This window comes from Ambystoma mexicanum, chromosome 10 (genome assembly GCF_040938575.1).
Source record: "Ambystoma mexicanum isolate Mex_15411 chromosome 10, UKY_AmexF1_1, whole genome shotgun sequence".
NCBI lineage: Eukaryota > Metazoa > Chordata > Amphibia > Caudata > Ambystomatidae > Ambystoma > Ambystoma mexicanum.
Window position 1 is genome coordinate 1,580,522,000 of NC_090932.1, and position 13,269 is coordinate 1,580,535,268.

A 13,269-nucleotide genomic window follows, 5' to 3' on the forward strand; every position below is an offset into this window, starting at 1 on the left:
ATTAAGCCATTAAGTCTCAGAAGACTGCTTTGAAGCAAAACTTGCAAGCTCTTGCAGCACCACGTTTTATGTTGCTGGTTGATAAAGCTAACTGAAAGAGATTTCAGAAGGATGTGTTTAGGTGGACTGGGGCAAGTACTGGGCAGAAATGGCCATAGGGATTAGCATGGCCATGGGCGGGCAATGAATGGTTACATAACCAAGCAACACCCACCAGCTATGTGTCCCTCCTCATATAACATCTACCTCCTAGATGTATTCCAATGCAACAGTTTAGGTTTATAAGTGCCACCTAACAGTCAAAACTAAAAAGAAAATGACTGTAGCTGAGCAAACTGTGCTGCTGACACCAAGCAGGGAGAAGTGAGGACTATAACCAAACAAACTGAACCACTGACAGCGAGTAGAGAGAAATGACAACTAACTGAACCAACTTAGTTTCTGACAGCAAGAGAAATGATGAATGCAGATGACACTGAGCAGGGAGGAGCAGCGACTGAAGCAGCTGAACAAAATGTGCTGCTGACACTGAGCAGGGAGGAATAGCGGCTGCAGCAGCTGAACAAACTGTGCTGCTGACACTGAGCAGGTAGGAACTGCGGCTGCAGCAGCTGAACAAACGGTACTGCTGACACTGAGCAGGGAGGAACAGCGGCTGCAGCAGCTGGACAAACTGTGCTGTTGACACTGAGCAGGGAGGAACAGCGGCTGGACAAACTGTGCTGCTGACACTGAGCAGGTAGGAACAGCGGCTGCAGCTCAACAAACTGCTGGCAGAAAGGGAGGACAAACTATGACTCTATAGCTGAATAAAGTGTACCCCGGCCTTTGAGCGGGGAGGGAGAGTGATTGCAACTGAACTGTGCCCTTGACGTAGAGCTGGATAGAATGGCAGCTGTAGCTGAGCAAACTGTGCCCCTGACAGGGAATGGGAAGATATTATGACAAACACACTGTGACCCTGACAGAGTGTGGAGAGAGGACAAACGACCACTGTAGCTGAAAAAACTCAGATGACTTTCTTGGGCTCTTTTTCCCATTATTTCCCATTCACATATTTCAGAATAATTAATTATTTAGCAATGGTGGGCAGGACGGAGTTGTGATAGAATCAGGAATTTCAATAAAGGGTGGAGCCTCAGAGACCTATTCTGCTCTGCCAGAGTAAGAAAAAACTCAGGCACCTATTATGAAAACATGTTTTTCACATACAGCAGTGGTGCATGCACAATGGGCCACAAGCTTCATAGCACAATGATTGTGCTTAATCAATGGGGGCACAATGTGCATGGTACTATGGCTTTGACTCAGCGATTGGGGCACACTGTGCATGGTACTATGGCTTTGACTCAGCGATTGGGGTACAATTGTGGCACAACGTGCACGGAACTATGGCTGTGATTCAGCGAATGATGTACAATGTGCATGGTACTATGGCTGTGATTCAGCGATTGGTTCACAATGTGCATGGTACTATGGCTTTGACTCAGCGATTGGGGCACAATGTGCATGGTACTATGGCTTTGACTCAGCGATTGGGGCACAATGTGCGTGGTACTAAGTCTGTGATTCAGCGATTGCGGCACAATCTGCATGATACTATGGCTTTGACTCAGCGATGGGGCATAATGTGCATTCTTCCATGACTTTGACTCAGCGATTAGGGCATACTGTGCATGGTACTATGGCTGTGATTCAGTGATCGGGGCTCAATGTGCATGGTACTATGACTGTGATTCGGTGATTGGGGCACAGTGTGCATGGTACTATGGCTTTGCTTCAGCGATCGGGGCATAATATGCATGGTACTATGGCTGTAATTCAGCAATTGGGGCACAATGTGCAAGGTACTATGGCTTTGACTCAGCGATTGGGGTACAATTGTGGCACAACGTGCACGGAATTATGGCTGTGATTCAGTGAATGGTGTACAATGTGCACGGAACTATGGCTGTGACTCAGCGATTGGTTCACAATGTGCATGGTACTATGGCTGTGATTCAGCGATTGGTTCACAATGTGCATGGTACTATGGCTTTGACTCAGCGATTGGGGCACAATGTGCATGGTACTATGGCTTTGACTCAGCGATTGGGGCACAATGTGCGTGGTACTAAGTCTGTGATTCAGCGATTGCGGCACAATCTGCATGGTACTATGGCTTTGACTCAGCGATGGGGCATAATGTGCATTCTACCATGACTTTGACTCAGCGATTAGGGCATACTGTGCATGGTACTATGGCTGTGATTCAGTGATCGGGGCTCAATGTGCATGGTACTATGACTGTGATTCGGTGATTGGGGCACAGTGTGCATGGTACTATGGCTTTGCTTCAGCGATCGGGGCATAATATGCATGGTACTATGGCTGTAATTCAGCAATTGGGGCACAATGTGCAAGGTACTATGGCTTTGACTCAGCGATTGGGGCACAATTGTGGCACAACGTGCACGGAACTATGGCTGTGATTCAGCGAATGGTGTACAATGTGCATGGTACTATGGCTGTGATTCAGCGATTGGTTCACAATGTGCATGGTATTATGGCTTTGACTCAGCGATTGGTTCACAATGTGCATGGTACTATGGCTTTGACTCAGCGATGGGGCACAATGTGCATGGTACTATGGCTTTGACTCAGCGATTGGGGCACAATGTGCGTGGTACTATGTCTGTGATTCAGCGATTGGGGCACAATCTGCATGGTACTATGGCTTTGACTCAGCGATGGGGCATAATGTGCATGCTACCATGACTTTGACTCAGCGATTGGGGCATAATGTGCATGGTACTATGGCTGTGATTCAGGGATTGGGGCACAATCTGCATGGTACTATGGCTGTGATTCAGTGATCGGGGCTCAATGTGCATGGTACTATGACTGTGATTTGGTGATTGGGGCACAGTGTGCATGGTACTATGGCTTTGCTTCAGCGATCGGGGCATAATATGCATGGTACTATGGCTGTAATTCAGCAATTGGGGCACAATGTGCAAGGTACTATGGCTGTAATTCAGCGAATGGTGTACAATGTGCATGGTACTATGGCTGTGATTCAGCGATTGGTTCACAATGTGCATGGTACTATGGCTTTGACTCAGCGATTGGGGCACAATGTGCATGGTACTAAGTCTGTGACTCAGCGATTGCGGCACAATCTGCAATGTACTATGGCTTTGACTCAGCGATGGGGCATAATGTGCATTCTACCATGACTTTGACTCAGCGATTAGGGCATACTGTGCATGGTACTATGGCTGTGATTCAGTGATCGGGGCTCAATGTGCATGGTACTATGACTGTGATTCGGTGATTGGGGCACAGTGTGCATGGTACTATGGCTTTGCTTCAGCGATCGGGGCTTAATATGCATGGTACTATGGCTGTGATTCAGCAATTGGGGCACAATGTGCAAGGTACTATGGCTTTGACTCAGCGATTGGGGTACAATTGTGGCACAACGTGCACGGAACTATGGCTGTGATTCAGCGAATGGTGTACAATGTGCATGGTACTATGGCTGTGATTCAGCGATTGGTTCACAATGTGCATGGTATTATGGCTTTGACTCAGCGATTGGTTCACAATGTGCATGGTACTATGGCTTTGACTCAGCGATGGGGCACAATGTGCATGGTACTATGGCTTTGACTCAGCGACTGGGGCACAATGTGCGTGGTACTATGTCTGTGATTCAGCGATTGGGGCACAATCTGCATGGTACTATGGCTTTGACTCAGCGATGGGGCATAATGTGCATGCTACCATGACTTTGACTCAGCGATTGGGGCATAATGTGCATGGTACTATGGCTGTGATTCAGGGATTGGGGCACAATCTGCATGGTACTATGGCTGTGATTCAGTGATCGGGGCTCAATGTGCATGGTACTATGACTGTGATTTGGTGATTGGGGCACAGTGTGCATGGTACTATGGCTTTGCTTCAGCGATCGGGGCATAATATGCATGGTACTATGGCTGTAATTCAGCAATTGGGGCACAATGTGCAAGGTACTATGGCTGTAATTCAGCGAATGGTGCACAATGTGCATGGTACTATGGCTATGATTCAGTGATTGGTGCACAATGTGCATGGTACTATGGCTTTGACTCAGCGATTGTGGCACAATGTGCATGGTACTACAGCTTTGACTCAGCGATTGGGGCACAATGTGCATGGCACTATTGCTGTGATTCAGCAATTGGGGCACAATGTGCACAGTACTATGGCTGTGATTCAGCGAATGGTGCTCAATGTGCATGGTACTATGGCTGTGATTCAGCAAATGGTGCTCAATGTGCGTGGTACTATGGCTGTGATTTAGCGATTGGTGCACAATGTGCATGGTACTATGGCTGTGATTCTGCGATCGGGGCACAGTGTGCATGGTACTATGGCAGTGATTTAGCGATCAGGGCACAATGTGCATGGTACTATGGCTGTGATTCAGTGATTGGTGCACGATGTGCATGGTACTATGTCTTTGACCGAGGGATTGGGGTACAATTGGGGCACAATGTGCACGGTACTATGGCTGTGATTCTGCGATCGGGGCACAATGTGCATGGTACTATGACTGTGATTCTGCGATCAGGGCACAGTGTGCATGGTACTATGGCTGTGATTCAGTGATTGGGGCTCAATGTGCATGGTACTATGGCTGTGATTCAGAGAATGGTGCACAATGTGCATGGTACTATGGCTGTGATTCAGTGATTGGTGCACAATGTGCATGGTACTATGGCTTTGACTCAGCGATTGGGGCACAATGTGCATGGTACTATGGCTTTGACTCAGTGATTGGGGCACAATGTGCATGGCACTATGCATGTGATTCAGTGAATGGTGCACAATGTGCATGGTACTATAGCTGTGATTCAGTGATTGGTTCACAATGTGCATGGTACTATGGCTTTGACTCAGCGATTGGGGCACAATGTGCATGGTACTATGACTTTGACTCAGCGATTGGGGTACAATTGGGGCACAATGTGCACGGTACTATGGCTGTGATTCAGCGAATGGTTCACAATGTGCATGACACTATGGCTGTGATTCTGCAATCGGGGCACAATGTGCATGGTACTATGGCTGTGATTCAGCGAATGGTGCACAATGTGCATGACACTATGGCTGTGATTCTGCAATCGGGGCACAATGTGCATGGTACTATGGCTGTGATTTAGCGATCGGGGCAAAATGTGCATGGTAATATGGCTGTGATTGTTCGATCGGGGCACAATGTGCACGGTACTATGGCTGTGATTCAGCGAATGGTGCACAATGTGCATGACACTATGGCTGTGATTCTGCAATCGGGGCACAATGTGCATGGTACTATGGCTGTGATTTAGCGATCGGGGCACAATGTGCATGGTAATATGGCTGTGATTGTTCGATCGGGGCACAATGTGCATGGTACTATGGCTGTGATTCAGTGATTGGTGCACAATGTGCATGGTACTATGGCTTTGACTCAGCGATTGGGGCACAATGTGCATGGTACTATGATTTTGACCCAGCGATTGGGGTACAATTGGGGCACAATGTGCACGGTACTATGGCTGTGATTCAGCGAATGGTGCACAATGTGCATGGTACTATGGCTGTGATTCTGCGATCGGGGCACAATGTGCATGGTACTATGGCTGTGATTCTGCGATCAGGGCAAAGTGTGCATGGGGCTATGGCTGTGATTTAGGGATCGGGGCACAGTGTGCATGGTACTATGGCTGTGATTCTGCAATCGGGGCACAATGTGCATTGTACTATGGCTGCGATTCTTTGATCGGGGCACAATGTGCATGGTCCTATTGCAGTGATTCTGCGATCGGGGGAACAGTGTGCAGGGTACTATGGCTGTACTTCAGCGATTGGGGAACAATGCTCATGGTACCATGACTGATTCTGTGATGGGGGTTGATGGGACATTTCGGATATTACTATGGCTGTGTTTCAGCAACAGGGGGACAATGCTGCTGGTACTATGATGGTGTGTCAGTATTGAGGGCACAATCTTCACAGTACTATAGTGTGCCTTTTCATATAGGGGCATATGTTAATGGAAGTATGGTGGTGCTTTGGGATTGTGGGTACAATGTTCAATATAAAACGTGTGTTTTCGCAATGGGGGAGTAACACCCATGGTATTATAGCTGTGCTTCAGTGCTGGGGACACAATGCTCATGAAAATATGATGCTACTTCAGCAGTGTGGGAGCAATGATCGTCGTACAGTGGTAATGCTTCAGTACAGGGGGCGCAGTGGTAATGCAAGACCCTGGTAACCTGGTCACAGTGGTAATGTAGACCCTGGCAGCCTGGTCTCAGTGGTAATGCTTCAGTACAGGGGGAGCAGTGGTAATGAAGACCCTGGCAGCCTGGTCACAGTGGTAATGCTTCAGTACAGGGGGGGGGCAGTGGTAATGGAGACGCTGGCAGCCTGGTCACAGTGGTAACACGTAGGTACAGGGGGCACAGTAGTAAATGAGACCCTGGCAGCCTGGTCACAGTGGTAATGCGTCAGTACAGGAGGGCAGTGGTAATGCAAGACCCTGGCACCCTGGTCACAGTGGCAATGCTTCAGTACAGGGGGCGCAGAGGTAATGGAAGAGCCTGGCAGCCTGGTCACAGTGGTAATGCTTCACTACAGGGGGCGCAGTGGTAATGGAGACCCTGGCAGCCTGGTCACAGTAGTAATGCTTCAGTACAGGGGGCGCAGCGGTAATGGAAGATCCTGACAGCCTGGTCACAGTGGCAATGCTTCAGTACAGGGGGCGCAGAGGTAATGGAGACCCTGGCAGCCTGGTCACAGTGGCAATGCTTCAGTACAGGGGGCGCAGTGGTAATGAAGACCCTGGCAGCCTGGTCACAGTGGTAATGCTTCAGTACAGGGGGGGGGCAGTGGTAATGGAGACGCTGGCAGCCTGGTCACAGTGGTAACACGTAGGTACAGGGGGCACAGTAGTAAATGAGACCCTGGCAGCCTGGTCACAGTGGTAATGCGTCAGTACAGGAGGGCAGTGGTAATGCAAGACCCTGGCACCCTGGTCACAGTGGCAATGCTTCAGTACAGGGGGCGCAGAGGTAATGGAAGAGCCTGGCAGCCTGGTCACAGTGGTAATGCTTCACTACAGGGGGCGCAGTGGTAATGGAGACCCTGGCAGCCTGGTCACAGTAGTAATGCTTCAGTACAGGGGGCGCAGCGGTAATGGAAGATCCTGACAGCCTGGTCACAGTGGCAATGCTTCAGTACAGGGGGCGCAGAGGTAATGGAGACCCTGGCAGCCTGGTCACAGTGGCAATGCTTCAGTACAGGGGGCGCAGTGGTAATGAAGACCCTGGCAGCCTGGTCACAGTGGTAATGCTTCAGTACAGGGGGGGGCAGTGGTAATGGAGACGCTGGCAGCCTGGTCACAGTGGTAACACGTAGGTACAGGGGGCACAGTAGTAAATGAGACCCTGGCAGCCTGGTCACAGTGGTAATGCGTCAGTACAGGAGGGCAGTGGTAATGCAAGACCCTGGCACCCTGGTCACAGTGGCAATGCTTCAGTACAGGGGGCGCAGAGGTAATGGAAGAGCCTGGCAGCCTGGTCACAGTGGTAATGCTTCACTACAGGGGGCGCAGTGGTAATGGAGACCCTGGCAGCCTGGTCACAGTAGTAATGCTTCAGTACAGGGGGCGCAGCGGTAATGGAAGATCCTGACAGCCTGGTCACAGTGGCAATGCTTCAGTACAGGGGGCGCAGAGGTAATGGAGACCCTGGCAGCCTGGTCACAGTGGCAATGCTTCAGTACAGGGGGCGCAGAGGTAATGGAAGACCCTGGCAGCCTGGTTAGAGTGGCAATGCTTTAGTACAGGGGGTGCAGTGGTAATGCAAGACCCTGGCATCCTGGTCACAGTGGTAATGCTTCAGTACAGGGGGCGCAGTGGTATTGCAAGACCCTGGCAGCCTATTCACAGTGGTAATGCTTCAGTACAGGAGGTGCAGTGGTTATGGAGACCCTGGCAGCTTGGTCACAGTGGTAATGCTTCAGTACAGGGGGTGCAGTGGTAATGGTGACCCTGGCAGCCTGGTCACAGTGGTGATGCTTCAGTACAGGGGGCGCAGTGGTCATGCAAGACCCTGGCAGCCTGGTCACAGTGGTAATGCTTCAGTACAGGGGGTGCAGTGGTAATGGTGACCCTGGCAGCCAGGTCACAGTGGCAATGCTTCAGTACAGGGGGCGCAGTGGTAATGGTGACCCTGGCAGCCTGGTCACAGTGGTGATGCTTCAGTACAGGGGGCGCAGTGGTCATGCAAGACCCTGGCAGCCTGGTCACAGTGGTAATGCTTCAGTACAGGGGGCGCAGTGGTAATGGTGACCCTGGCAGCCAGCTCACAGTGGCAATGCTTCAGTACAGGGGGCGCAGTGGTCATGCAAGACCCTGGCAACCTGGTCACAGTGGCAATGCTTCAGTACAGGGGGTGCAGTGGTAATGCAATCCCCTGGCAGCCTGGTCACAGTGGCAATGCTTCAGTACAGGGGGCGCAGTGGTAATGCAAGACCCTGGCAGCCTGGTCACAGTGGCTTCAGTGCAGGGGGCACAGTGGTAATGGAAGAACCTGGCAGCCTGGTCACAGTGGTAATGCTTCAGTACAGGGGGCGCAGTGGTAATGCAAGACCCTGGCAGCCTGGTCACAGTAGTAATGCTTCAGTACAGGGGGTGCAGTGGTAATGGTGACCCTGGCAGCCTGGTCACAGTGGTAATGCTTCAGTACAGAGGGTGCAGTGGTAATGTAGACCCTGGCAGCCTGGTCACAGTGGTAATGCTTCAGTACAGGGGGCGCAGTGGTAATGTAGACCCTGGCAGCCTGGTCACAGTGCTAATGCTTCAGTACAGGGGGTGCAGTGGTAATGGAAGACCCTGGCAGCCTGGTCACAGTGGTAATGCTTCAGTACAGGGGGTGCAGTGGTAATGGTGACCCTGGCAGCCTGGTCACAGTGGTAATGCTTCAGTACAGAGGGTGCAGTGGTAATGTAGACCCTGGCAGCCTGGTCACAGTGGTAATGCTTCAGTACAGGGGGTGCAATGGTAATGTAGACCCTGGCAGCCTGGTCACAGTGCTAATGCTTCAGTACAGGGGGCGCAGTGGTAATGCAAGACCCTGACAGCCTGGTCACAGTGGTAATGCTTCAGTACAGGGGGCGCAGTCGTCATGCGAGACCCTGGCAGCCTGGTCACAGTGGTAATGCTTCAGTACAGGGGGCGCAGTGGTAATGGAGACCCTGGCAGCCTGGTCACAGTGGCTTCAGTGCAGGGGGCACAGTGGTAATGGAGACCCTGGCAGCCTGGTCACAGTGGCAATGCTTCAGTACAGGGGGCGCAGTGGTAATGGAGACCCTGGCAGCCTGGTCACAGTAGTAATGCTTCAGTACAGAGGGTGCAGTGGTGATGTAGACCCTGACAGCCTGGTCACAGTGGCAATGCTTCAGTACAGGGGGCGCAGTGGTAATAGAAGACGCTGGCAGCCTGGTCACAGTGGTAATGCTTCAGTACAGCGAGCGCAGTGGTAATGGAAGACCCTGGTACCCTGGTCACAGTGGTAACGCGTCAGTACAGGGAGCACAGTGGTAATGGAGACCCTGGCAGCCTGGTCACAGTGGCAATGCTTCAGTACAGGGGGCACAGTGGTAATGCAAGACCCTGGCAGCCTGGTCACAGTGGTAATGCTTCAGTACAGGGGGTGCAGTGGTAATGGAAGACCCTGGCAGCCTGGTCACAGTGGTAATGCTTCAGTACAGGGGGAGCAGTGGTAATGTAGACCCTGGCAGCCTGGTCACAGTGGCAATGCTTCAGTACAGGGGGCACAGTGGTAATGCAAGACCCTGGCAGCCAGGTCACAGTGGAAATGCTTCAGTACAGGGAGCTCAGTGGTAATGGGAGACCCTGGCAGCCTGGTCACAGTGGTAATGCTTCAGTACAGGGGGAACAGTGGTAATGGAAGACCCTGGCCACAGTGGTAATGCTTCAGTACAGGGGGCGCAGTGGTCATGCAAGACCCTGGCAGCCTGGTCACAGTGGTAATGCTTCAGTACAGGGGGCGCATTGGTAATGGAGACCCTGGCAGCCTGGTCACAGTGGTAATGCTTCAGTACAGGGGGCACAGTGGTAATGCAAGACGCTGGCAGCCTGGTCACAGTGGTAATGCTTAATTACAGGGGGCACAGGGTTAATGCAAGACCCTGACAGCCTGGTCACAGTGGCAATTCTTCAGTACAGGGGGTGAAGTGGTAATGGAGACCCTGGCATCCTGGTCACAGTGGCAATGCTTCAGTACAGGGGGCACAGTGGTAATGCAAGACCCTGGCAGCCTGGTCACAGTGGCTTCAGTGCAGGGGGAGCAGTGGTAATGGAGACCCTGGCAGCCTGGTCACAGTGTAATGCTTCAGTACAGGGGGGGCAGTAGTAATGGAGACCCTGGCAGCATGTTCACAGTGGTAATGCTTCAGTACAGGGGGTGCACTGGTAATGGAGACCCTGGCAGCCAGGTCACAGTGGCAATGCTTCAGTACAGGGGGCGCAGTGGTAATAGAAGACGCTGGCAGCCTGGTCACAGTGGTAATGCTTCAGTACAGCGAGCGCAGTGGTAATGGAAGACCCTGGTACCCTGGTCACAGTGGTAACGCGTCAGTACAGGGGGCACAGTGGTAATGGAGACCCTGGCAGCCTGGTCACAGTGGCAATGCTTCAGTACAGGGGGCGCAGTGGTAATAGAAGACGCTGGCAGCCTGGTCACAGTGGTAATGCTTCAGTACAGCGAGCGCAGTGGTAATGGAAGACCCTGGTACCCTGGTCACAGTGGTAATGCGTCAGTACAGGGGGCACAGTGGTAATGGAGACCCTGGCAGCCTGGTCACAGTGGCAATGCTTCAGTACAGGGGGCACAGTGGTAATGCAAGACCCTGGCAGCCTGGTCACAGTGGTAATGCTTCAGTACAGGGGGTGCAGTGGTAATGGAAGACCCTGGCAGCCTGGTCACAGTGGTAATGCTTCAGTACAGAGGGAGCAGTGGTAATGTAGACCCTGGCAGCCTGGTCACAGTGGCAATGCTTCAGTACAGGGGGCACAGTGGTAATGCAAGACCCTGGCAGCCAGGTCACAGTGGAAATGCTTCAGTACAGGGAGCTCAGTGGTAATGGGAGACCCTGGCAGCCTGGTCACAGTGGTAATGCTTCAGTAAAGGGGGAACAGTGGTAATGGAAGACCCTGGCCACAGTGGTAATGCTTCAGTACAGGGAGCGCAGTGGTAATGGAGACCCTGGCAGCCTGGTCACAGTGGTAATGCATCAGTACAGGGAGCACAGTGGTAATGCAAGACCCTGGCATCCTGGTCACAGTGGTAATGCTTCAGTACAGGGAGCACAGTGGTAATGGAGACCCTGGCAGCCTGGTCACAGTGGTAATGCTTCAGTACAGTGGGCGTAGTGGTCATGCAAGACCCTGGCAGCCTGGTCACAGTGGTAATGCTTCAGTACAGGGGGCGCAGTGGTAATGGAGACCCTGGCAGCCTGGTCACAGTGGTAATGCTTCAGTACAGGGGGCACAGTGGTAATGCAAGACGCTGGCAGCCTGGTCACAGTGGTAATGCTTAATTACAGGGGGCACAGGGTTAATGCAAGACCCTGACAGCCTGGTCACAGTGGCAATTCTTCAGTACAGGGGGTGAAGTGGTAATGGAGACCCTGGCATCCTGGTCACAGTGGCAATGCTTCAGTACAGGGGGCACAGTGGTAATGCAAGACCCTGGCAGCCTGGTCACAGTGGCTTCAGTGCAGGGGGCGCAGTGGTAATGGAGACCCTGGCAGCCTGGTCACAGTGTAATGCTTCAGTACAGGGGGGGCAGTAGTAATGGAGACCCTGGCAGCATGTTCACAGTGGTAATGCTTCAGTACAGGGGTGCACTGGTAATGGAGACCCTGGCAGCCAGGTCACAGTGGCAATGCTTCAGTACAGGGGGTGCACTGGTAATGGAGACCCTGGCAGCCAGGTCACAGTGGCAATGCTTCAGTACAGGGGGTGCAGTGGTAATGTAGACCCTGGCAGCCTGGTCACAGTGGTAATGCGTCAGTAAAGGGGGCGCAGCGGTAATGCAAGACCCTGGCAGCCTGGTCACAGTGGTAATGCTTTAGTACAGGGGGCACAGTGGTAATGCAATCCCCTGGCAGACTGGTCACAGTGGTAATGCATCAGTACAGGGGGCGCAGAGATAATGGAGACCCTGGCAGCCTGGTCACAGTGGTAATGCTTCAGTACAGGGGGCACAGTGGTAATGCAAGACCCTGGCAGACTGGTCACAGTGGTAATGCTTCAGTACAAGGGGCGCAGTGGTAATGCAATCCCCTGGCAGCCTGGTCACAGTGGTAATGCTTCAGTACAGGGGGCGCAGTGGTAATGGAGACCCTGGCAGCCTGGTTACAGTGGCAATGCTTCAGTACAGGGGGCGCAGTGGTAATGGAGACCCTGGCAGCCTGGTCACAGTGGCAATGCTTCAGTACAGGGGGCGCAGTGATAATGGAGACCCTGGCAGCCTGGTCACAGTGGCAATGCTTCAGTACAGGGGGCACAGTGGTAATGGAGACCCTGGCAGCCTGGTCACAGTGGTAATGCTTCAGTACAGGGGGTGCAGTGGTAATGCAAGACCCTGGCATCCTGGTCACAGTGGCAATGCTTCAGTACAGGGGGCACAGTGGTAATGCAAGACCCTGGCAGCCTGGTCACAGTGGTAGTGCTTCAGTACAGGGGGTGCAGTGGTAATGTAGACCCTGGCAGCCTGGTCACAGTGGTAATGCGTCAGTACAGGGGGCGCAGCGGTAATGCAAGACCCTGGCAGCCTGGTCACAGTGGTAATGCTTTAGTACAGGGGGCACAGTGGTAATGCAATCCCCTGGCAGCCTGGTCACAGTGGTAATGCATCAGTACAGGGGGCGCAGCGGTAATGGAGACCCTGGCAGCCTGGACACAGTGGCAATGCTTCAGTACAGGGGGCGCAGTGGTAATGGAGACCCTGGCAGCCTGGTCACAGTGGCAATGCTTCAGTACAGGGGGCGCAGTGGTAATGGAGACCCTGGCAGCCTGGTCACATTGGCAGTGCTTCAGTACAGGGGGCACAGTGGTAATGCAAGATGCTGGCAGCCTGGTCACAGTGGTAATGCGTCAGTACAGGGGGCGCAGCGGTAATGCAAGACCCTGGCAGCCTGGTCACAGTGGTAATGCTTTAG

The 13,269-nt window shown here is 52.5% G+C and overlaps 1 protein-coding gene across 1 annotated transcript in view; it reads right to left on the bottom strand.

Annotated features, from left to right (window-relative positions):
• MMP11 (matrix metallopeptidase 11) overlaps positions 1 to 13,269 on the bottom strand; it is a 175,881-nt gene that overhangs the window by 25,382 nt on the left and 137,230 nt on the right. The gene's annotated exons all lie outside the window — the stretch shown is intronic.